General features: G+C 41.9%; 1 protein-coding gene and 1 pseudogene across 1 annotated transcript in view; both read right to left on the minus strand.

The window, feature by feature from the left end:
- The window catches only part of LOC102733050 (keratin, type II cytoskeletal 8-like), a 1,893-nt pseudogene extending 596 nt beyond the window's left edge, over positions 1-1,297 (minus strand).
- PKHD1 (PKHD1 ciliary IPT domain containing fibrocystin/polyductin) overlaps positions 1-5,541 on the minus strand; it is a 321,184-nt gene that overhangs the window by 157,660 nt on the left and 157,983 nt on the right. The window lies entirely within an intron of this gene.

Below are 5,541 nucleotides of genomic sequence, written 5' to 3' on the forward strand. Positions count from 1 at the left end.
GTGCTATGTGAGCGCTGTGAATTCTGTAAGACTGTTGAATCACAGACCTGTACCTCTGAAACAAATAATACATTATATGTTAAAAAAAAGAAAAGGAAGATAGCAGGAAGGGAAAAATGAAGGGGGGGAATTGGAGGGGGAGACGAACCATGAGAGACCATGGACTCTGAGAAACAAACTGAGGGTTCTAGAGGGGAGGAGGGTGGGAGGATGGGGTAGCCTGGTGATAGATATTAAAGAAGGCATGTACTGAATGGAGCACTGGGTGTTATGTGCAAGCAATGAATCATGGAACACTACATCAAAAACTAATGATATAATGTATGGTGATTAACATAATAAAAAAAAAAACAACTCCATCTTCATGTGTGAGAGGTCATGCTTCCCATCCAATGTCTGCAGCTCCTTGTACTTGATCTGGTACATGGTCTTGGTCTCAGCCTGGCTGCAGTTGGTGATTTCCTTGTAGTGGGCCTTGACCTTGGCGATAATGCCATCCAGGTCCAGGGAGTGGCTATTGTCCATGAACAGCACCACGGACGTGTCCGAGATCTGGGACTGCAGCTCACGGATCTCCTTTTCATACAGCTGCCTTAAGAAGCTGATCTCACCAGTCAGCCCTTCCAGGAGGAACTCCAGCTCTACCATGTTCATGTAAACTTTGTCCATATCCTTCTTGATGAGGACAAATTCATTCTCCATGTCTGCATGCCCTTTGATCTCCTCCTGTTTATTCTTAAAGTCCCCCACTAGCCCCTGCATGTTGCCATGCTCCACCTCCAGCTTCAGCTTCTCCTGGGCTACCGTGTGTCTGGCTGCCGCCAAGGGTTGTTGATATAACTCTTGAATGTGTTGCCCATGTTGCTCCAAGCAGGTTTCTGCTGCTGCAGGAGGCTTCACCTGGACTCCAGAATTTTGTTCTGCCACTCCAGGTACCACAACTTGTCAATGAAGGAGGCAAACTTGTTGTTGAGGGTCTGGATCTGCTCCTTGTCCTGGGTGTGCACAGCCTGGATGTTGGGGTCCACCTCCAGCTTAAGGGGGCTCAGCAGGCTCTGGTTCAGTGAGACAGCCATGATTCCCCTCATACCCCTGGCCCTGTCATAGCCTCCAACCACACTCATGCTGGTGCCCAGGCCACCCCGGAACCTGCTACCCACCCAGGAGAAGATGGAGAAGCTGATGCGTGCACCAGGCGCTCTCATGTAGGAGCGGCTACTGAAGGCCCCAGGGCTGGAGGTGGACATCTTGTAGGACTTCTGGGTCACCTGGATGACATGGTAGAGGCTGGAGTGGAGGCTGGGGTGGAGGAGAGTAGGCTGAACCTGACAGAGGTTCATGAAGGAGCCAAGAAGCTGTTTCTAGGTCAAAATGTTTCAGAATCATCTCTAGTTTATAGATAATAGAAACTGCAACATTGAGGAATTGACTTTTTCAAGTTCCACCAGATAATCAGTGGTAGAGATAGTATTTGGACCCAAGCAGTCTACTTCCAGAGCCTAAACTCCTGATATTCATCAAGAGAAAGATGAGTGAGTGAGTGCTCTATAACTGAGTCAGGACAAGATCATCTGGAGAAGATGGAGAATGTCAGCGAAAATTCTCATGTGCTAGCAGGAGAAAGTAAACTATAGAAATCTTGAAAGAAAGAAATGGATCATAGAGCTAGCTACTTCCCCTTGGGAAGTTATGTGTCAAGACAGGAGCCTTGCTAGCTCCCTGGATTATGTGTCCAATGATAGAGAGTCAGTTATAGAAAATGGGATCCATTTTAGTGACTGTGATGGTAAACTGTATATGTCAACCTGACTGGGCTAAGGCCAAAGACAACTGGCCAAACATTATTTCGGTGTGTCTGTGAAGATGTTTCTGGATGAGATTAACATCTGAATCCATGGACTAAGTAAAGCTGATTGCCCTCCCTAATGAGGACGGGCCTCATCCAATCCATCAAAGACCCGAATAGTACCAATAGTACAAAAAAGGCTAAGTGAGAGGGAACCCCTGCCCAACTGCTGAGCTGAGACATTGGTCTTTTCCAGCCTTCAGATTTGGACTGAAACACTGGCTCTTCTTGGGTTTCAAACCTGCTGGCTTTTGGACTGCAACTTACAGCATTTGTTCTCCTAGTTCTCAGGCCTTTGGACTCAAACTAGAACTATATACATCAGCTCTCCTGAATCTCCAGCTTGACTGACTTTGGATCTTGGGACTTCTCAGCCTCTATAATCACATGAGTCAATTCCTTATAATAAATCTTATTATAATCCACAATATTAGGGTTCTCAGGATAAATAGAATATGATCTATCTATCTATCTATCTATCTATCTATCTATCTATCTATCTATCTATCTCCCTAACTGTTGATAGGATGAAGTAGTGAAAATAATACCTAAGGCCTTAAATTTCCTATCTAAATCCTTATGGTTCCAAAGTTTTCTCTAAATTTTTTTAATAATGTTATTCATGAATGAATAAGTCACTGTGTTAGCCAGTGTTCTCCAGATAAATAGAACCAATATGATATACGTATGTACGAAAAAAGTTTAGAACTATAGGGGTTTACATAGGAAATTTAAGGCCTTAGGTATTATTTTCACTACTTCATTTTATTAACAATCGGGATTTTAGAAGGAAGTAGCTCACAGTTTGAAAAAAATCTATTGTTCTAAATTGAAAAATATCTTCCCAATTTATCTTTGTGTGGTCTAAATATTCTACACAGCTCTCTTCCCTCCTCCCCCTTAAGTCCCCCAAAGAGGTTGCTATTGATCAATCATTTCTAGAGTATACATAGCACAGCCCTAGGGAATGGAAAATTCACCAGGCCAAACAAAGGGGAGTTTCTGCTTTTACCCTCTTTTCCCTCACAGCGATAGGGAAAAGGTTCAGGAGGCAGCTCCTTCAAATCTGCCCCCAATCTAGAAAAGCCTAAAGTAGATAGACCGGACAGGTTCTCTCCTGAGCAGTGAGGCAAGTCTGCTCTCTTCTCTTTTTGAACTCACTGGCTACACTGGACTTACCTTTTGTTAATCAGCAAAGCCCCCAGTGTCTTTTTTTTTTTTTTTAAGATTTTATTTATTTATTTGAGAGAGAGAATGAGAGAGAGCACATGAGAGGGGTTAGGGTCAGAGGAAGAAGCAGACTCCCTGCCGAGCAGGGAGCCCGATGCGGGACTCGATCCAGGGACTCCAGGATCATGACCTGAGCCGAAGGCAGTCGCTTAACCAACTGAGCCACCCAGGCGCCCCACCCCCAGTGTCTTATATGGCCTTAGAAGTAAAGAAGGAAAGCAAGCTTGTTGCCCATCCCCTTCTACCTTAGTCAAGAAGAATTAGTCACATGATATATCATTGCTCACTAGAGGTCCTCTTTTGGCTTAAGCCAAGTCCTAATACAGTTAAGCCTTGAACAACATGGGTTTGAACTGCATGGGTTCACTTATGCAGAATTTTTACTCTACAGTACTGTAAGTGTATTTTCTCTTTTATGATTTTCTGAATAACATTTTCTTTTCTCTATCTGACTTTATTGTAAGAACACAGTGTATAATACGTATATTATACAAAACGTGTTAATTGACTGTTTATGTTATCGGTAAGGCTTCCTTCCAGTCAACAATAGGCTATTAGTAGTTAAGTTTTGGGGGGAGTCAAAAGTTATACACAGATTTTCAACTGTGCAAGGGATCAGTGCCCATAAGCCCCACATTGTTCAAGGGCCAACTATACTCAGGATTGATGCCTTTGCTGGCCATTGCCTTTCATGTACATATTTACACAAAAAAGTGACCAATCCAAATCAAAATTCATGTGGTCCTAGATCCCCTAACTGAAAACTATCTTAAAATCAATGTCATTCTTGAACCACGAGAAACGATGGACTCTGAAAAACAAACTGAGGGTTCTAGAGGGGAGGGGGGTGGGAGGATGGGTTAGCCTGGTGGTGGGTATTGAGGAGGGCACATTCTGCATGGAGCACAGGGTGTTATGCACAAACAATGAATCATGGAACACTACATCTAAAACTAATGATGTAATGTATGGGGATTAACATAAGAATAAAAGAATAAAAAAATTTAAAAAAAAATCAATGTCATTCTTTTACTAACACTTTCTAGCCATTATCAAATCTAGAAAATATCACAATGCTATTATACATTTCTTAATTCTAAATTTTCAATTAATTGTGTTTCTATCAACTGTGGCTTTGGTTTTGCTTAGTGAAGTGACTTGTTGGTTGGGGTTTTTTTCAAGCCAAACTAAAGAAATCAGAATTTGCTTGCTATCCAGTAAAATCTTATTAATTTATGATTTCAAATTAGTAAAAGTAGTAAAAATGTGGCTTTGGTTTTGTTTAGTGAAGTGACTGGTTGGGTTGGGGGTTTTTTCCAAGCCAAACTAAAGAAATTGGAATTTGTTTACTATCCAGGAAAATCTTATTAATTTGTCATTTCAAATTAGTAAAAGTAGTAAAAATGTTAGATTGTCAAAGGTTTAAAAAGTAGACAAGCCATTGTTTTTACCTGTCCATTCTCTTATTCTGGTTAGATAACACATCTCTAATGTCAAACTATCCTCCCTCCACCTCAGACAATGTCATTCTGGGTGGTTGTCTACACACTTGCTCCCTCTTGGCCCAAAGAATACCACTTCTCTAGTCATAGTAGTGGTTTTAGTGATAGGCTTCTGACCCAAACAGGGCCAAAGTTAATCCTGAGGATTTTGCTCAAGCTTTTCATTCAGTCGTTCACACAACATATATTTCTTGAAAGCCTACTATGAGTCCAAGCACTATTGTAGGTAATAGGGATGTTATAAACAAATTAAAAAAAACAAAAAAACAACAAGAAAAAAACAACAGGAAACTCCCTGCCATCATGATGTATACATTCCATTAAGGAAGTCTCTAGAACAAGTACAATAAATATGATAAATAAACTGTATATAGTACATTAGTGTTAAAAGCTAAAGGTGAAAAACAGAAGGAGAGATGTGAATGTTGATGGAGGGAAATGTTGGAATTTACTTAGGAGTCAAATAGCCATTGGAAAACAGTCACTCTTTCATCTGGAGCTGCAGAGACCTGTTTCTACCTCCAGGAGAGGAGAGCTTGATTGAAAATGACACCAACCTGGGGAGCCTGGGTGGCACACTCAGTTAAGTGTCCAACTCTCAGTTTTGGCTGAGATCATGATCTCAGGGGGCGTGAGATGGAGCCCCGCACTGGGCGTGGAGCCTGCTTAAGATTCTCTCTCTCCCTCTCCTTCTGCCTCTCCCCCTGTTCACATGCACATGCTCTCTCTCTCTCTCTCTCAAAAGAAAGAAAGGAAGGAAGGGAGAGAGGGAGGAAGGAGGGAGGGAGGGAAGGAAAGAGGGAGGGAGGGAGGGAGGAAGGAAGGAAGGAAGGAGAATGAAAGAAAGAAAGAAAGAAAGAGAAAGAAAAGAAAGGAAGGAAGGAAGGAAGGAAAGAAAGAAAGAGAAAGAAAAAGAAAGAAAGAAAGAAAGAAAAGAAAATGAAAGACAACTCAAAGGAAAGC

Source organism: Leptonychotes weddellii, chromosome 8 (genome assembly GCF_054177405.1).
Source record: "Leptonychotes weddellii isolate Sample4059 chromosome 8, ASM5417740v2, whole genome shotgun sequence".
Lineage (NCBI taxonomy): Eukaryota > Metazoa > Chordata > Mammalia > Carnivora > Phocidae > Leptonychotes > Leptonychotes weddellii.